Source organism: Camelus bactrianus, chromosome 8 (assembly GCF_048773025.1).
Source record: "Camelus bactrianus isolate YW-2024 breed Bactrian camel chromosome 8, ASM4877302v1, whole genome shotgun sequence".
NCBI lineage: Eukaryota > Metazoa > Chordata > Mammalia > Artiodactyla > Camelidae > Camelus > Camelus bactrianus.
The window spans coordinates 44,140,874-44,160,813 of record NC_133546.1 but is presented as its reverse complement, the minus strand read 5'-3'; the positions used below and the strand labels follow the sequence as shown (position 1 = coordinate 44,160,813).

Genomic DNA, 19,940 nt, shown 5'->3' with positions numbered 1-19,940 from the left:
AAAGCCTTCAAGAAATCAGCAGTCAGTGCAAGCAGGTGGGGGTGGAGGCTGTTCTGCCTCCCCAGGAGACCGGGGCTTGGTCCCAAACACAAGTCTTGAGAGAGCAAGGCCGAAGAAGTCAAACACATTCATACAGAGGGGGAGCACCTTCTGCGGGGGACTAAATGAGAGTAAATGAATTTACATTTCAGGATAAACCATACAACAGATATGAGAAACAAACCACAGAGGACAATAATTGTTTTAAATAATTTACCATCTTGGACTGGGCTGTCCTATCATCATCTGGCTTGTGATTTCCCTGTCTTTCCCTCTTAGATGCTGTATGTAGTTAGTTTGGTATTTTTGTTTGTTTGTTTTTGTTTTTTTAGTTTTAGTTTTTAAGTTAAATTGATTAAGGTATAATTTTGCTTTTAGAATTATCCTTAAAACTTTATTAAATGACATACCCAGAGGCATCATGGGAATAGTTTGGAAATGAAAGTGGTTTTTTCCTTTCATCTTTGCACAAAGCAAATTAATCAAAGTTGACATAATTAAGCAGAAACTTCTCCAGGAATGTCTATTAAAACGACCTCTACCCGGCTGATTATGCATTCCACATACTTTCTATCTGCCTCTTTGTTCATTCATTTTAAAAAGTTTATTCCTTTATCCTCATACTCCACACCTGTCTTTCTCCCATCATGTTCATGTAGGCAAATATGCCAATAATTTTCATCTATGTATTTTTGCATATGTGTTCCTGTAAAATTTGTTGTAGTTTTGTATACTTGGCCATTTATTTAAGTGAGTGATACTGTGTTCTGTACCTCCCACTGTTACTTTGTTCACTGAGCATTGAGTTTTCAGTATCCACCCAGCCTGCTCTCTCATGGTGACCTGAGTGAGCACAGCCGCTGCACAACACCCCAGGCCATGCCTCACCACATGTTACCTCTGTTCTCCTTGTGAGGGACACTGAGTTCATTTCCAACTCTTTGCCACCACAAACAATACTGTGATGAACAGTCTCCTTATGGATGTGATGAGAGTTTCTTTGGGATAAACACACAGGAGAGAACTGACGGGTCACTGGCGATGCAGATACTACATTTTTCTAAGTAGGACCAGAAAGCTTTCTGCTCTTTCTGAAAAGAGTGAAACAGTCATTCCTTCCGTTGAGCAGTGCATAAGGGTTCCTACATCCTTAATAATATCTGACATTATCCAACTTCATTTTTTGCCTGGCTAATTTGTATAATTAATATCTCATTGTTGTTTTCATTTGCATTGTCTGATTACTAATTGTCTGAAGCATTACTTCCTATACATTACACAGTGATGTTCTATCCTTTGCCCATTTTCTACTGAGGCTTCAGTCTTTTTTTTTATTTGAAGGAAGTTCTTATATAGTCTAAATATTAATCCCACGTTTAGTTTAGACTTTGAAATTGTTTTCTCTTGCCCTACTATCTCTGCATTATCTTTGTTTTTTCCTGGAAAATAATGTTTAATTTTGAGTTAATCCAATTCATTTATTTGTTGTTATTTTTGCAGTGTATTTTGTGCTTTTAAAGTTGTGTTTAAAAAGTCCCTGTTTCTGAGTCACAAAGATGACTCCTATATTTTCTTGGATTAACTTTATAATTTTATCTTTTATGTTTTCATTTTTAGTTTACCTCTAGTCCACCAGTGATATGGCATTGGGTAGGATCCAGTTTTATTTTTCTCTATATAGTGAAACAGATTTCCCAACACCCTTTACTAAACAGTCTATCTTTTCCCTATGACTGTCACCTCTCTCTATCCTATTAGTCTCCACTTACACTTGGATTTGTCTCTGAGCTCTCTGTTCTGTTCGATAATCCATTTGCCTGTTCTTATTCCAAAACTAAACTGAAAAAATTAATAATTTGGTTCTATAGTATGTCAGTATCTAGTAGCATTAGCCCCCTTCCTACCTTTACTTTTCCTTTTTAAGGTTGATTAGTCATGAATCTTTATTTCTTCATATAAATGTTAGAGTAAGTTAATTAAGTTCCTCAAGAAAATTCAGCTAAAATGTTGATTGAAATAGCATTTGATTTATAGTTCACTTTGAGGAATAATCAACATCTTTATAATATCATTATCACACCATTTAAGAGTATGGACAATCTCTCCATTTATTGGCATATTCTATGCTGTTTATAACAGTATTAAAGTTTTCTTCATAGAATTATCATGTAGTCTTGGTCAAGTGAACTGGATATTTTGTGGGTTTTTGTTTCTATTATGAATGGTATCTTAAATCTGATTGTATAGTATAAGAGATACTGTTAATTTTTACAGGTTGATCTTTATCTATCAATACTGTTAAATTTCTATTACTGCCAATAATTTATAATTATTGTTATTTTTCTAGAAAGGCAATTATATCTACTGAAAATACTGAAAGTTTCAACTCTTCCCATTCAGTCTATACACATACACTTTTTTCCTTTCCAATATTGTTGAGAACCCTATTCCTCCGCAAGGTAGTATTAAGCGCTATTAGTACTAGCAGTGGTGGTGGCAGTAGTGGTAGTAGTAGGTATTGGCATGTAAGGGATATTGTTCTTATCCCTATCTAAAATTTTTTCATTATGCATTAAAGTGTATTTGCTGTTAAGATTTTGGTATATAAGCTTTATCAGTTTAAGGACATCTTCTTCTACCCCTAATCTGATAAGAGAGGTTATCATAAACAGGTATTGATCCTTGTCAAAAGCTTTTTCTGCAAGGATTGAGGGAATTATATAATTTTCCTTCCTATGTTTGGAATGTGGGGAATTACATTGATTGATTTTCTGATGTTGAGATACTTTTTCTTCCTGGCATAAACTCACTTGATTTTGATGTATTATTTTTCTTTTAAATAAACTGATGTATTCAGCGAATACTGCACTCTCTGCTTCTGTACATATGTTCATAGTGAAATAAGTCTATAATTTTCTTTGTCTTCTGTCTTTGCAATCGAGTGTACACTAAATTCCTAAAATGAATGAGGCAGCTTTCATTTTTCCCATTTTCTGGTACAACTTATATAAGATGGGAGTATCTGTTCCTTGAAAGTTTGGTGAAATCTACCCGTGAGACTGTCTGAGCCTGGGATTTTTTTTAGAAGGTAGGTCTTTGACTGCCTTTCCAACTTGTTGACCTAGTTAAAGCTCTCTATTTTTTTCTGTTACAATTTTAGCATTTCATATTTTTCTGTACGTTTGTTTCTTTCACCTAGGCCTTCAGATTGAGGCAGATATGTGTCCATGTGCTCTTCCATTCTCTCTATTGTAGTTATTTCCCTCTTTTTATTCTGTATTTTTTAATTTATGTCTTCTCTTTTTTTTCTTTATCTGTCTTGCCAGAGATTTGTTGGTATTTGAAAAAAATTTTTTGTTGATTCTGTGAATTGTTTTTCGTTGTTCCCTATTTTATCTAATTCTGCCCTTATAATTATTTCCTTCTTTCTTGTGTGCTCCATTGCTCTTTTCTAAATTCTCTTATTGATTGTTCACTTCATTTATTATTTGATATTCTTTGTTTCCTGATAAATGTATTTGAAATATACAGTTGAATCCCACAATTTTGATGTGTAGTATTCACTGTAGTCCTGGTATTTCTTAAAAATTCCTTTATGATTTTTCTCTGTAACTCAAAGTTTGTTTAGTAGTCTGTTATTTTGTTTCCTGACAAAAGAGATTATTAAGTTCTATTTTTCTTGTTAGTCTCAGAATGTATTCATTATTAATTTGTTGCCTAAAACATGATCTATTTTTATAAATGTTTCATGTTTGCTTGAAAAGAAATTATTGTTTCATTTTATTGTTAGGTCTTTATCTTTGCTTTTTCTTTCTTTCCTTTTTTTTGAGGGGGGCAGGTGCGAGGTCTACTTGATCGATCTTTCTCCAGCTACAGTTGTAGGATTATCTAGTTCTCTCTGTCATTCTTTGAAGCTTTCTTATTAGGTATATATAAGACCATAATGGACATATTGTTTCTTATTATTATTCCTTTTATGCATATATAATGTCTATCATCTGTCCTTTGTGATATTTTTTGCCTTAAATTTTTATTTTGTAAGATATTAATATTGCTACTTTAATTTTCTTTTCATTCATAATTAGCTGGCATTTTTTTTACCTATTTTTATTGTCAACTTTCTGTATTTTGTCATAAATGTGTCTTTTGTAGACAACTTACTGTTATATCACATTTTGTTTGTTTTTGAATCCACTCTGAGAGTCTCTGCCTTTGGTGAATTTAACCTTTCTGATGCTATAGTTCCATTTAGTTCCACTATCTCATTTAGTTATTTATTTTTTATAGTCACCATAATGTACATTACAACCCCAGGATTTATTTATCTTATAACGGGAAGTTTATACCTTTGACCACCTTCACCCATTTTGCCCACTCCCTGACTCTCGCCTCTGGCAATCACCAATCTGTTTTCTGTATCTATATGTCCGTTGTTTTTTTTTTTTTTTTTTTTTTCAGATTCTACATATAAATGAGATCATACAGTATTTGTCTTTCTTATTTACTTAGCGTAACGCCCTCAAGGTCCATCCATGTTGTCACCACTATCTTATTTTGCATTTGCTTTATTTTCTTTCTTTTCTCTATTCCTAAATTCCACTGCATGTATCAGGTTTTTCCCAAATGCATTGCTGTCTATATATCCCTGCTTACTCTACCATAATCTTTTGGGTTCCTGCCCACTCTGCCCCCTATATCATGTTGATAGAATTTTAGTTCTGGATTTTACATGGGAGGGCTTTTTCCCTTCTGACACCAGATATGTGGTGTCTTTTCCAACACTACTCTCCAACTCTCCAACACCAACCAGATGTCCTATAATTCAATTCTGAAACTAACTACCCAGAATTAGTCAGATTCCACAGGTTTAAGGACTTAGCCCTTGAGAGTGCCCTCACTTCAGATGCTAGCATTGATTTCCTGGGATACCTATGCATCTGTCCAATTCAGCTACAAAGTCAGAGGTTTGCACAACCCTCACCCAAGGCTTGATAATTTGCTGGAATGAGTCAGAGTTCAGGAAAATACCATACTTACTACTACAGTTTGTTACAAAGATTGTAAAATAAAATAAACAGCCAGGTGAAGCGGTATGCAGGACAAGGTCCAAAAGGGTCCTGAGCACAGGAGCCTCTGTCCCTGTGGAGTTGGGGTGCACCACCCTCCGAGTGTGTGCATCTGTTCACCAACTTGGAAGTTTCCCAGACCCCATAGTTTAAGGGTTTTTATGGAGTTTGCATAAAAAAGTCAATCTCAGTGATGAAAGGAAATTTCCCTCCATAGGGTCATGCCAAAGTCCCAAGAGAATGAGTCTTTTGCAGCCTAGACTGTTTTGGAAAGGGCATCTTCTTTTCGATTCCTGCTGGCCTCTCTTGGAGGACTGCAGTTTTTGGACAGAGGCAGCTCTGCTGCTTCTCTGCCAGGCACCAGCCCAGGGGGATTTCTCTGAGATTTCCAAAGCAACAACTGAAAACGTACACTTCCTCTCCTCAAATGCGCACCATTTTCTGGGGCTAAACAGAAGTGGGATGAGACCAGCCTTCATAGATCAGGATCCAGGTCCCCTGATCTTCTTTCAGTCATAGGGAATTCCTCTCCCCTTCCTTTTTAAATCAGGACCATTTCCATCTCCCTATCTTCCCAAAGTGCCTCCACCCACTCTGGGCTGGGACCATCCAGCCCACTGCCCCTAAATGAGTCTGAAACACTAAAGCTCTCTCTCCCCTGTGGGGTGCTGAGTTTCAGGACAACAGCTCAGAGCTTCAATGACACAATGCTACTTTCTCCAAAGATGCGGCTGGGAAAAGATGAACCAGTTAGGTTTTGCTTATTTATTTATTTTTAATTCTTACTTTGTTATATAGATGTTATGTCAACACTTTCAGTAGTCCCTGCAATTCACTGCCCAGGTCCTCTTCAGTGTTTGGGTCACTTTCCTTACTCCAGGGGGCAGCCAAGGTCCAGCAGCTGACTGATGTGGGATTTCAGTGAGGTATGAAGGCTTGGCCCCCTTGACTCAAGGTGGTACAACTCTGAAAGGCCATCCACTGGCACTCCCTGTGAAACCAGCTGAGACACTGTGGCTGATGGTCCCAACTTCTCTCCCTGCCCACTATGCTTCCTTCCCTTCCCCTCCACATGCTGGCCCATGAAAGCATACTCCAAGGAGCTACCTGCACACAGATCTCTGCCTCAAAGACAGTCTCCTAAGACAAGCCCTAAGAGATAGATATCACTTATTCACACTTTATAGATGTGGAAACTGAGGCTCTGGCAGTGTAACTTGGTCAAATGGTAAACTTGATATTTGATTATAAAATCTGTCTGGCTCCCAAGCCTTTGAAAATCTTTTGTCCAGCAAGGGCAGGAATGTAGAGTAAGAACAATCATTCAGCTACTCCTCCCAGGTCCTTCCTACCAGGCATCATGTCCCAAACCCATAGTTACATCACACACACACACACACACACACACTTCTTTGCACCAGGGTTACCATCTCTTTCATGTTGGAAATTCCCAAAGAGAAGTGGGGAGACGCAGGTCACAAAGGTAAGCTTCAAATGCTTTGCAACTTCAGCAGCCCTATGCCAGGCTCCGGGGCTGGGAAAGAGGGCTCTGGCTGACTGGCATTTGCTGGGGCTGAGGCTGTGTTTCCCTTGCAGGATCCTTAAGAGGGGCCGCCAACCAGACTCCAGGAATGGCTGTCCCCAGGAAGGCTCCTCTGCCTCCCCTGACTTCCACCTCTTGTCCTCCTCCCATTCCTGAAAAGCTCAGTAAAAGGGGGAGGGTGTGTGTGTGCCGGTTTTCAGTTTCCAAGGCAGAGCCAGGAGTTGATGCATTCTTTAAGAACAAATGCCACCTGCTGTCAGAGCACAGCTAAGAGCACATCTAATAACGCTCCCTCTGGGGCCTTCATTATAACGTACTCCTCCTCCCTCCCCCTCACGCCCACATTAACGTGCTGCACACTGAAATAGTTTCAAAGTGTAAGGTCCTTGCCTAGCACTTTTTAAAGAGGCGGTCCTGTTCGTGCCGCAGCAGAAACACCCTGAGTCTGCCCGACGTCAGAAATGCGCCCTGTGCTATGAGTTGAACTCACCTCACACAGCGAGACTGCTGCTCTCCCTCCGCAAAACCCTGCCGGGCTGTGGCATCAACGAGAAAATGCAAGGAACCCCCAGCTGTGTACAAACCGTGTTGGTGGGTTCATGCCCGGATCCAAAATACCGAGGGCCTGTGTGTGGCTTCGCGGCCCCGAGACCGGCCCCAGCTCGGCCCCATGCTTTCCGGGTGCTTCTCTGGAGGCAGGAAAAGTGTCCGAGCAGAGGAGGGGCGGGGCCTGCGGCGGGGCGTCACTCAGCGGAGGAATCCGCCGCCGGGACCAAGCATTCGGCGCTTGCAACCGTCGGTCTTGCCCCATGTGCCAGTCAAGTGCCTGCGGCTCAGAGCAACAGCCTCCTCTGTGGGTCATTGACGTGATAGCTCCAGTTGTCCTGCTTAGCTTCCCCCCCACCCCCTAAATGTTTTATTAAAAAATGGGAAGAACAAGAAAGTTGAGTGGATCACCTTAAAAGCTTAGAAGAGTTCTGCCACTCTGGTTGCAGAGAGGACACTACCAAGGTCAGAAGCAAAGCAGTTTGTGGTGCCACGGCCTCCGCAGGGTCTTGTCCGCTCCTCCTTTTGGTGGAGCAGCTGTGGTCCCTGTACCCCTGGTCTGTGCACTTCTCCGCAGGGCCCCTCCCCTCCCGAGCACTCCCCATTGCACTCTTGTGCTCTACAGAATACTCCGGAGTCCCAACCCTCAGGCATCAGAGCTGGGAATACGGTGGTGAGGGGGAAAAATATATAAAAACCATCACCGAATTTATCATGTCTGAGGGGAAGGCCAACACTGAACACGGAGTTAAGACAAATAAAAATAACTGTACCAAGTGCCCAGAAAAGGAGGGACACGGAGCCATGAGAACGTGCGAGGGAGACTTGATCTAGTCAGGCGGCCCTAGGAGGTGGTGACTGGGCTGACTCTGTGGGAGGAGTGGACTGAGTGGACTGAGGTGAGGTGTGCTGTGAGCCAGAGCCAGAGAGGCACCAGAACAATGGAAAATCTTTAAAGTATTCGAAGCTGTCATAGGAAGTAATCAGATTTGCATTAAAAAAAATCTCTATTGGCTGCAGCAGAGAACAGAATAGCAAGAGACGGTGGAGACCAGTTAGGAGTTACTGGACCAGAGTGACAGCAGTACAAATGGAGAGGAGGGAACAGGTACTAGAGACCTTTTTGAAGAAGGATCAGCAAGACTTGGTGGATTTGATATGGGGGTAAGGGAGAGGGAGGTGTCAAGGAAGATACATGGGTTTTGGCTTCATAAGTGGTTATATAGTAAAGGGAGGATCAAATTTGAGGAAAGATAATACATTTTAGACGTGTTTAGTCTGAGGTACTTAGGGACATTCAAGTTGTGTAGTCAAAGACCTAGCTGGGCATCCGTGACAGGAGCTCTGGGCTAGGAACCTAATTTGCGGTAGAAGTGGTTACCAAAGCCCTGGGCCTGGACAAGTTCACCCAGGGAGCAGTTAGCTGAGGAGAGAAGAGGGCTGGGGAAGATGAAGGAACTCCAGCAGTTAATGGCAGGCGGAAGAGAATGAGTCCTGCTCAGGAGACTAGGAAGAGCTTTTAGAGAGCAGGAGGTGAGGCAGGAGAATGTCAGCTCACGGAATCCAATAGAAAAGAACGTGTTTCACAAAGAGGATTTTGCTTCTAGCTACGGTGGAGTAAGAGGGCCCAGATTTGTCTCCCTGCTTTAAACACCTCTTAAAACAGACTATATGAAACAATGGTTTTCAGAGATTGAAAAACAGGCAGTGCAGGATGGCTGTTCCTGAGAAAAGAGAAATAAATGAGTCCTACACTTGCAGTTTTATGCCGCCTACTGCCTGGAGGTTTTCCAGGCTGCAGGGCAGGGAGTGGGACCATAAGCAGAACCTGATGGTCTTCCTGGGTCCAGGAGACAGGAATGAGAGTTTGGGGAAACAGATTTAGTCTTTTCTTCCTCTTCTTCCAGAGGGCCTGAAGTGCTGCCTGGGGGACCTGGGGGACTCATGGTGAATGGTTTGGAACTAGCTATAAGCAGCCTAGTGAGCAGGTTAAAAACAGGACTTGCAGCCTGACTGGGGGAATGACAGAGGGGGCCCCATTCTGCTTGGAGAGTACAAGTTCAAGGGGAAAGAGGGTCAGCCCTCCTGGGAGCTAGGGGCTGGGTGAGAGGGGGTGACACAGGCTGTGTGGATTCATACTTTCAGGGTCCAGGGCCCAGATTTGTCCCCTTGCTTTAGCCAGTGCAGGTGCCTCCCTGCCCCTGCTGGGGTTGCTTACTCGGGCTTGTCTTCTAGAGAAACCTTATGGAAGATCACAACTGTGTTTTTTAACTTCTCAGTAAGAAACAGCCCATGGAAGCCCACCTGCCAGACGTGGAAGCCCACCCCTGTGGGAGAGAGAGTCACCGCTGCCTTTTCTCCCTCCCACTCACTTTAGCGTGTTGCAGCTTATGCAGGCTGACCTTCCCCGGGGGTGGCCTAGCTGGCATACCTCAGAGGCAGTGACAGGTAAAGGTTTCACCTTCAGAGGGAGAGATCCCCAAATCAACCTACCTAAGGGCATGAGTGATGAGCCAGAGAGCCAGGGCTGCTACCAATAGTCTCACTCCAGCAGTGCCGACTGAGGGAAATGCAAGGCAAAGAATCTCCAGCCAGGAAGTCGGCTCAGAGGGTGGGCCAGTGGCCTGTTCACGCCCAGCAGCACCTGAGCTGCTCCAGGTGAGGAAGCCTGGGAAGGACAAGAGAGGATGGGGCTAGGAAATGGTGGGGAGGGACCCAGGGTCACACAGCTCTGTCACCATGCCTTCCTTGTGATGCTGAACTAACTACCACTCTGGTTGCTGGTCTGGGTGGGTGTTTTCCTTGAGACGGGTGAAGGGAAAGGCTCTATCGTGTTCATATAATGTTCGCCACCCACCACATTAGTTTTCTGAATTTCTACTTAGAACATTTGTGCCTGTCAGATAAGAGAGGAGATCAATTAGGCTCCAAATGTCACCATTTCTAGTAATTACCATCATGCACAAACAATGGAAAACGCTAAACAATGGGTCTGATTTGAAACATTAACTTTCAGAAATGCTCACAAATGAATCACTTCATCTACAATCAACTACTATTTTAATTTTTTTCTCCTTGAGATAGAAAATAGATAATTACTGAGAAGAGAATTGGGGAAACTTTCCACGCACATAATTTGTGTGCAGAAACATCGAAACAAACATTTCTCTGGAATGTACAAAATGATTCCATATACAATCTGTTATCATTGTAGAAAACCTTCTAAAATGGATTCAGTGCAAGAAATCCTGGTTGGAAAACATCTGTGATTTAAGGCACGTCAAACTTGTAATATGCATGTATGGGCGTGTGGGTGTATCTGTGTGCTCCCCATAATAGAGTCCCTGTGCTTCTCGCTCTGTGCATGGCCCACGCATAAGTGGGCATGAAATGATTATGAACAACCCCTCAAGCTGCTGTACCAAGGAGAGTGTCTGATAGAGCAACACAAAAAAAGAGCATACAGTCAATGACTGCTGTGTGGTGAGGAAGACTTGGTAACTATAGCAACTTGCTTTAAGAACAACCCTGCCAGAACTTAGGTGGGCCCCGCCAGCCCTCCCACTGTCACACCGCGGGGAGAGGGAAGCCGTTCAGCAGAGGCGGCAGGACAACCACACAAAGGGCACATGGAGGAAAGCAAACCTCCTTAAAGTTCCGGCACCACATGGGTCTGTGAAGCAGCAGATTAGGAACAAGAGCAAGAATGCAACTGAGGAAGGTGAACATAAAGAGTCGATTTTGAACTCTTGCAAACAGAGTGAGAATTCTTTGTCATGAATACATCTGCCCAGCTGTGACCATTCTGATGTAAACTGGCATGGGACACCGAAAAAGATCAGCACACACTCAAGAACAGAGACAGCTAACAGGACCCAGGCAGGGTCAGGGTGTTAACATCTGGCTCCTGGATAAGCCCTCACTCATTCCACTGGGAAGAGGGACTGGGGTTAACACCAGAACCCCACATATAGTAGACAGATTTTTAGTTGCGGCAATTTTTTTTTTTTAATGTTTAACTGTTAGTAAACTGCAGATAGTTGAACCCACAGGGTGAGCTCATTTCTCATCATCAAATCCTTTATAGTTGTCATTAAAAAGCCTGGAGCAAAAGGAGCTCCTCAGACATGGTGAGACTAAGGTTTCTATGCCAGGGAGACCCCAGTGACTTTTACTAATCCCTTCTCTGAAGTGGGCAGAGGGAGGCCTCCCTCACATGGGATGGAGCCTGACATGCTGTTACAGGACTCAGGCTCAGCCTGCCCTTCCACCACAGCTCTGTCCCGAACCACGTTCTCCGCTTGACTGGAGAACTCACTCCAGTTTTTCTGCCAACTCGCTGCTGCTCTTGCTCCCTCCCCTCGCAGCATCTTCCTTCTCTTCTCCAGCTCTAGATGACCTAAGCCTTGCTAGTCCTCCCCTCCTAACTACCTCCATCTCCTGAGTATCAGGGTTCTCACTATATCTGTAGGCTGCTGACTCCTAAATTTATATCTGCAGCTCGTGGACTCAAGACTGATGTAGCCAACCACCATCTCAATACGTCAATGAGGATGTCTAGCATGTCTAGCAGGCACCACACACACAGCGGGCCTCAGACCACCCCCCTGTAGTAGATGGTTGGTTCCACCATCAAAGTACATCCCAAATATGAGTGCTCCTCAGCCAGTCCTCTACTCCCTGCCAAGCCACTGACAGCTCTGCCTGGATTGTGACAGCAGCCTCCCGAGTTCTCTGCTTTAGCCCTTGCTCTTTCCTAGTCTGTTCTCCACATGGCAGCCAGAATCTTGAAAAACACAAATCAGATCTTATCACTACCTTGCTCAAAACCCTCTCATGTCTTCTGGTCACAGAATAGAAGCTGGAATTCTTGCTGTGGCCTCTGAGCCCTTTGTGATCGGGTGCACCCTCCTCTCCAGCCTCCGCTCCAACACCTTCCCCTTTGTTCACTCTGCTCCTGACACACTGGTTTTCTTTGCTGCTTCAGACATGACCACAGAGCCTCACACATGCTGCCAACTCTGCCCAGAGCACCTGGAATAGCTCATTCCCTCTCCAAGTTTCCACTCTCTCCTTAGAGACATCCTCCCTGTCTATTTTACTGAACGACGCTCACTCCCACATCCATTCTATCCCTTTATCCTGCTTTTTTCTTTCCCACACTAATCACTACCTATATTATCATAGAAATTTGTCTCCCTCAGTAGGATTTGAGGTTTATAAAAACAGGGGCTTTTTGTTGTAGTTCACTGCTTTTTTTTTTCCCCAGGACTCAGAACAGTGCCTGTCACATGGTGGGCGATCAGAAAATATTTATAAATGAGCAAATAAACACATGCATAAGGACAGCAAGTGCACATTTGTGTAGCACATTGGCTGTGACATGTAGTGGTTCACTCGCTTTTAAACTGCTTTTGATTTTGTTGCTAAATGGTCTGGCTCCTGCAACAAATCAGGAGATAACATAAGTCATTCTGCTGGAGAATTAAAACACATCTGGGGTCAAAACATTGTGCACCCACGTGTCTGATATAAAAAGGTATTCAGCAATTTAGTTAAGGGAGGATCCTGGATAGAATTAGAACAATAGGATTTTGGAGCTAGAAGAGACTTCTCTCCCCAAGGGAGATACATACTTCCCTCCTCCAAGAACAAATACCTACTGTTCCTCTCACCCTGTGTTCTGTGGGCTCACGTGCCCCAAACTCGCTCACCAAAGCATTCTTCCAAAACAGGTGCCTCCCTCAGAGGAATCCTCCTTCATGTCATTACAGAATCACAGAAGTGTTAATAGTAGACACCACTATTGGGCATTAACTATTTGCTACACACTTACTTAACATTCATTTGTTTAATCCTTGCAGCAACCCAGTAAGCTGGTATTATTGGTAGTCTTGTTTCACAGATGAGGAACCAAAGCACAGAGAGGATAAAGGATTTGTCCAAGATTACAAAGCCAGTGAGATGTGGAGCTAGGATTCACCCTGAGGTTTGATTTCAGCATTCATGCTCTCAGTCACCTGCAGCCTCCCTGCTCGTAGCCCAAAGAGGCCTTGGAGACCACCTGGTTTGTCAAGTTGGGTGACTTGGCCAAGGTCACACAGCAGGCAATGGAGAGAGGGTACAGGTCGAGGTCTATGTTCCCCGTTCTCTCCAGTTGGCTTGAAAGATTTCAAGGAGTGTTATCTGCCCTTGGGGAGTGGGCAGCAGGGGAGTTCTATGGTGTAATCAGTCCTAACTACTAATTGCTAATTGTGTAAGACCAATGGGGGAAATTGCCTCAAGTATCCTATAAAAGAAGGTAGAATTCAAAGTAAATATCTAGAACTTTATCTCAGGTTAAGTGGCAAAGTATGCCTTTTACATTTGAAATATTGTTTCCTTTTTTAAGTCTTTCACTACAAGGTACTACTGTGTGATGTCTACTTAAATAGTACCTTTACCTAAGTTTTTCTCTGTTGTTCCCAATGAGTAATTATACTTACTTTAAACCTGGTGCAGGCTATACCTTCTGTGTGCCTTAATTTTGCGACATTCAAAGACTACTGTGTGCAGCCCTGATGGAGTCCCAGTGGCTACACAGCATTGCCAGGACTCGCCCTGATGTCCCAATCCCCAAGCACACACGATGAAATACATGGCCTTGAGCAAGCCAGCCCCTCTGAGCCAGCGTCCTCACTGCTAACACAAGGGATGGGCCTAGCTGGTCTCCATCACACTCTATGGTGTCTTCTGTTTCTATATCTAGAATAATCACAGTCATTATTTCTTTATTACCAGCCACCGTGCTAAGTGTTTTATGTGCATTTCTCATTAAATCCTCATACCATCACTATGAAATAGATACTATTATTATCCTAATTTTACAAATGAAGAAACCAAAGTTTAGAGAGGTTAATAAACTTGCCCAAGGTCACAAACACAGCAGGTGAGTGGCAGAGGTGGGATACAAAGCTTGGTGTCTGCCTGGATCCTACAATCCTAACAAGTACGAGGTGGTAGAGTGCACCCTCACAAAATCATGGACAGCAGAGGCGTCCACAGAACATCTCCCCTCACAGTACAGACGGAGACACTAGGGCAAAGAGAATCTGAGAGACGTTCAACATCACATTACCAGACAGTGGCAGAACCGACATGAACGCACTTTTGGCTATTTACTGTGGCTGTCCCATCAGGGGGACTCTGGAGAATGGACATCTCTCTCATCACCAAGCTTTTGATTGGACTTTTGATTAGGCCTGGTTTACTTACCTTTTGCCCAGGAACAGATTAAAAATAGACTGGGGAAGTTGTATGCATCTCCCATGCATTAAATTTATACATTTTCATGCTAGACTTAAGCCTGACCCTCTATGTCCATCCTTTTTTTTTTTTTTTTAAACTTTATTTGGAATTTGTATTCAGAGTCCAATCTGGGTTTCACAAGGATGCTATTGGTTGTCAATGTGCTGTTCTAGTACTTCCCCACAGATCTACTGCAAGGTGGGTCTGCAGAAGGCAGAGGCTGAGCTGAGCTTGAAGGGCCTGCATCTTCTCCCACGTGCTAAGCCCTAATACAATCATTCAGTGTTCTCTTTCACATCATCTACTGACTTTTGACTTTTAGGTTGCTTTTAGATTAGGGCACTGATTCTCAAGCCTGCCTATACTTTAGAATCATCTAAGAAAATGAGAAAAAAGGCTTGTAATTTGGGGCCCACTCACCATTGAAACCTTTGGAAGCCCCAAAACCACTGAAGGCATTTAAGCAGAAACGTGATGTAGGGAACTTATGTTTTAGGAAAGCTGGTCCATAATTAACTGGAGAGAGATTTTTACAGTATTTTTTGGAAAGAGCCAGGTCTTCCATTGCTTAACCTCTCAGTTTTGTGTTAATCTTGAATCACAGGTTCTGCACGCACCCCATTCTTTCTTCTCATGGTTCCCTGGGGAGTTTCTCTGACTTTCCTTTCCTTTTGCAATCCTCACTCCATATAGAACAGCTTGTAGAGGAGCATGTACCTCTATACTGTTTTCTCCCTACTTCATCATCAATTTTGAAAATATATTTTGTTTACATGTTACAACATTCAATATATAGTAAAAAATTAGTCTCCCTACTTTCTCCCTCCTCAGTTTTCCTCCCTGGAGCCCGGTTTCCATCTCTTGGCGTGTCCTTGCATTGCAGAGGTGGTTTCTGCAAAAACAGGCAAATATTATGTATATGGATTTACCCAAATGGCAACCTTCTAAACACAGTAATTTGCTTTTCTCCCCTCTTTCATCTCCAAAATTAAGCACGCAGGCCCTTGCTTTTCTAGATATTTTTAAAGGGGAAAAAAAAAGGAAAATGACAAGGCTCATATAGAGGATCCAGAACGTTAAGAGTTGTCATAATCTTATTTCCGAATTCCTTGTTCCATAGTACTTAGAGCTTCCTGCTCTCTTCCTTTATCCTCTGTACCTGAGGGTGGAGCTCTCCAAATATTATTGTCACTCCCCCAGTCTCCTGGGTCCTGGTTCCCATTCAGCATTTTTTTTTCAGTCCTCCCTTCATGAAAGTACCTTTGACTAGGAAGTGGCCCTGAATTTACAGTTGAGATGAAAGAAACAATGCTTATGAATAGCAGGCCATTCAGAGGCTGCCTAACCTCATTTGAGAATTATACATCTCAGGGGAATTTATGATCCATGGTCACCCTGAGCAACCATTCACTTAGTAATTTAGATCAGTGACAAGCATCTGAGCTATGACGTTAAAAGTTGGAATTCAGAGGAAGAGGTAAACAGAAAGAAACCATGCAAAAAGAAATGTGATGCAACTTGATAACTGACTAGGTTCAGGAGTGGAGAGAAAGGAGTGAACAACTCTCTGCGCCTTAGAATCTAAGATTTTAAGCTCAAGCAACCAGAAGAATGGTGGGATCACTGTTAAACAAGACTTCTTTGTGAAGGGCTTTCAAAAGCCTTATTTTTTTCTGGGTTGAATACTGTACTCATCAAATTTCGGAGGCAAACCAGGCATGGGAAAATCTGTGAAATAACGGAGTTTGACTCTTCTTTGCACCTTTTCTGCTTCATTCTTCTGCCTGATTCCATGGGCTGTTCTTCCACGTGGCTGCCTGTCGTATAACCCTGCCAAAGTGATGAACGGTATCAGGTGTGGGCTGATAAAGGCAAAGCTGTGCCCTCTTCCAGGAGCAGCTACATTTTAAAAGAAGACTCATGAAGAAATAACGCCTTGGAGATTGTCATTTTAAGTAAAGAAAGTCAGAAGAGAAAGAAAAATACTATATGATATCACTTATATGTGGAATCTAAAAAAAAAAAGACAAACTTACTTACAAAACAGAAACAGACTCACAGACATAAAAAACAAACCTATGCTTACCAGGGTGGGAAGGAAGGGGAAGGATAAATTCAGAGTTCGAGATTTGCAGATACTAATATATATAAAATAGATAAACAAGTTCATACAAGGAACTATATTCAGTATCTTGCAGTAACTTATGGTGAAAAAGAAAATGACAACGAATGTATGTATGTTCATGTATGACTGAAGCATTATGCTGTATGCCAGAAACTGACACAACATTGTAAACTGACTATCCTTCAATAAAAAAAAAAATATATATATATGCAAAAACCACCAAACAAACAAAAGAGAAATAAAGCCTTAAGACAAAGAAAGAATGCACCTACAAGAGTGGAATTAATGGGTCCTAGGGTACATTTTTTTAGATGAGCTGGTAGTCTTCAAATCACACCAGTGGTTAATCAGAAGGTTAATTTTGATCTATTGGGATCACTTATTTTGAAATTTTATTTGCATGAACAATCTACTGACTACTGACGGAGCTTTAGGCCTATTATTGTGAGAGGTACAAAACTACTTTCTAGCCATCCATCTATTTATTTTAAAAGATAACAGACATTGAATAAATTTCTTCCATATTTCCTGACAATCTGTTTTGGTGGGATTTTTTTGGTGGCTCCTAACAGGTCTTCCCTTACTGGGGTTATGTAATAGTTAATGTCTTGTTGAAGAACAATGAAAACTCCATCACCACATCCAAAGCTTTAATAGAGATGCCATGGCTCTTTCTAAAAAAACAATTCCCCACACCCTCAGTTAAGTTGAATGCAGCTGAAACAGCTGAGCGAGCAAGCAAGCTCAGACCAGAGCAGGAACTTAATAATGCATGCATACAACAGTCACTAATTCCAATCCAGCTGGGTTTACCAGAGGTACAGCTAAAGGAGACACTGCTTCACCTCCTCCAGGCATGTGAGGTTGAAAATACTCATACTGTTTAAGAACTAGAAATGGAATAGTGGTGAAAAGCATCCACTCTGGAGCCAGGTTATTTGGGTTCAAACACTAGCCCTGCCAATCACTACTTAAGTGACTTAAAGACATGTATTGAACCTGCTGTGCCTTGGATTCTGTAAAATAGGGACCATACTAATGCCTGTCTTACAGGGTGGTTATGAAGATGAAATGACATAAAACATGTACAACACTTAGAACAGGGCATGGCAGATAGATAATGCCAAATGAATGTTAGCTCTTAATGGTTTTACTTACTAATTGAAACATTTCATATTACTTCAGATTTTACAGACATGCAAATTTGCAATTAATTTTAGTCTGTTAAAATGAGACAAAAAAGCAGTATCTGGTTTCTTTCTTTAACCATTTCAAGTTTATCTCTGATGTCCTAGGGTCTAGTAATGGCATCCACATGTGGCCAGGGACTATAGCAGTTGGGCCACAGAACAGCAGGGGGATGCCAGGGGAACCTTCAGAATCATCTTTAAATTCTCATTGCCCATCAGGGTAAGATAAACCCTTTTTATATCCCTTCACTTTCATACCATCCACACCAAACTCGGCCAACAACTTCTCACTTCTGCTTCAAGCAAGCATCCCTGACACTGGAGAGAAGGCAGTTAAAAAAGAAATATATTCCACATCCATACTTTAAAAAAAATACTGTATATGCCAAAGTAAGATTTTAAAGAAGTGACATGGCAATTCCTTCAGCTAAAGGAGATACAAAGTCCCTCTGAATATATCATCTCAATGAAAAGCAGATCTATGATGCCTCAGGGTTTGGAGAAAACTGATACCACCAAGGACTTTGGAACATCTGAAGAGATACTGAATAAATGGGTCTTTTCATCATGATGTCTTTTATTGCTCAGTGGAGCTACACAAACATTTGTTGAATATTTACGCTGGGTGCTTTTCCTGTATATGAAATGCCTGTCACATAAATGTTAATGAATGTTTGCTGATCTATTGAAAAGTAACAGTAATTAAATTGGGTGGTTGAAAATATTTTACTTAGTATTATTTAAATGCCACATCCTTTACGTTTTGGCTTTTAACTAGGGTTAAAATAGCTTTTTCTAAAATACCATAGTAGGAAAATATTCTATTCCATATTGTTTTGAACAATTTCTATTTTGTGGCATTCAGTAGGATTCCAGAAAAGAAACATAGCAAGTTTAGTACTTTTATCTTTTAGCTTAGCTAGCAAACACCAAATTAAAGCCACATATAACCCCTAGACAGTTTTTACTGCTATTGATTAAAAATTCACTTTGATAGCATTATTTTTAGGTATGAAAATGGAGCATATTTGAAAGAACTCCAGAGACTGCATATTTTCTTTGAGAAGACAAATCATTTCCTGCTGAAAATATAAGGCTGAATCAAATATCAATGTTAGAGGTCTAATAAATCTTGCTGATGAATTACACAGAAACACATAAAATGTCTAAAAGGTAGCTCATGCTAGAATATATTAAATAAATTTACATGCATAATATATATTTTCTTCCTTCACTCAACTTTCCAAGAAACTAAATGAAATATTTTAACTTTAAACCAGCCCAGAGATGGCTCTGTTTCATATCCTATTCCATGTTACCTAAACTTTTACTTTTATCCTATTTCTAGAAAGACGAGACCTCATACTGGATAATGGGATACCTGGCACAATTTAATTTATCCGAAAATCTCAGAAGGCCATACATAGAATAATGTGAATTTTACCAAAGAAAAATAATGTTCTTCACAGTCACATAACATGTAACATGAGCACTGGAGGAGCTCAGCTGGCTGTAGCTGGACTAAGCACAATGCTCCTTACTCTACAGCTATGTTTGCTGAGACACCACTTACAGGCTCTCTCATAGCACTGAAATCATGGAATAACCACAACACCTAAAGCCATAAAAATCAATCCACAATCTCAGCTCTTGGGTGCGGATTAGGAGGCATCTCAACTTTAAAGATCCTACAGGTAATAAAATAAATCATTAGTGATAAATGTTTTTTTTTGGTGATTAGCTTATGGGTTTACTGATAGTGTATAATAAGCCCATTGGGGAATGGAAGAGGACTGGTGAGTTTTGGAGTGAGACTGGGGGTGAAGCGTTATGGGCGGGACAGTTACATTAGGGAGCTGCAGAATTGCCAGCACAGCGGGAGCACTGAGGTAGTTAGGGAGGAATGTGCAGGGTGGGATGAAATGGAAAGGGTCTTGTGAGTGAGATGGGAGGAAAAAATGTAAAACACTCACTCTCTTCATGTAGATACATATGCATATAGGGTACATGTATAGCTTTCCTTCTCTCCTACCCCAGGTTGGCCCTGGCTAGTGATCCAACTCAGCATCAGCATGGTCTTCAGTAGAGTTTTTAAAACTCTAAAATATGTTTTTCTTAAAAATAATTGAAGCTGAGTAATTTCA

The 19,940-nt window shown here is 41.8% G+C and overlaps 1 long non-coding RNA gene across 1 annotated transcript in view; it reads right to left on the bottom strand.

Annotated features, from left to right (window-relative positions):
* Window positions 1–7,752, bottom strand: part of LOC123619843 (uncharacterized) — a 225,220-nt gene extending 217,468 nt beyond the window's left edge. Inside the window, exon 1 of the long non-coding RNA XR_006728586.2 lies at window positions 7,139–7,752. This is a non-coding gene — a long non-coding RNA (uncharacterized LOC123619843). The remainder of the gene's footprint in view (window positions 1–7,138) is intronic.
* Window positions 7,753–19,940: the final 12,188 nt, after the last annotated feature.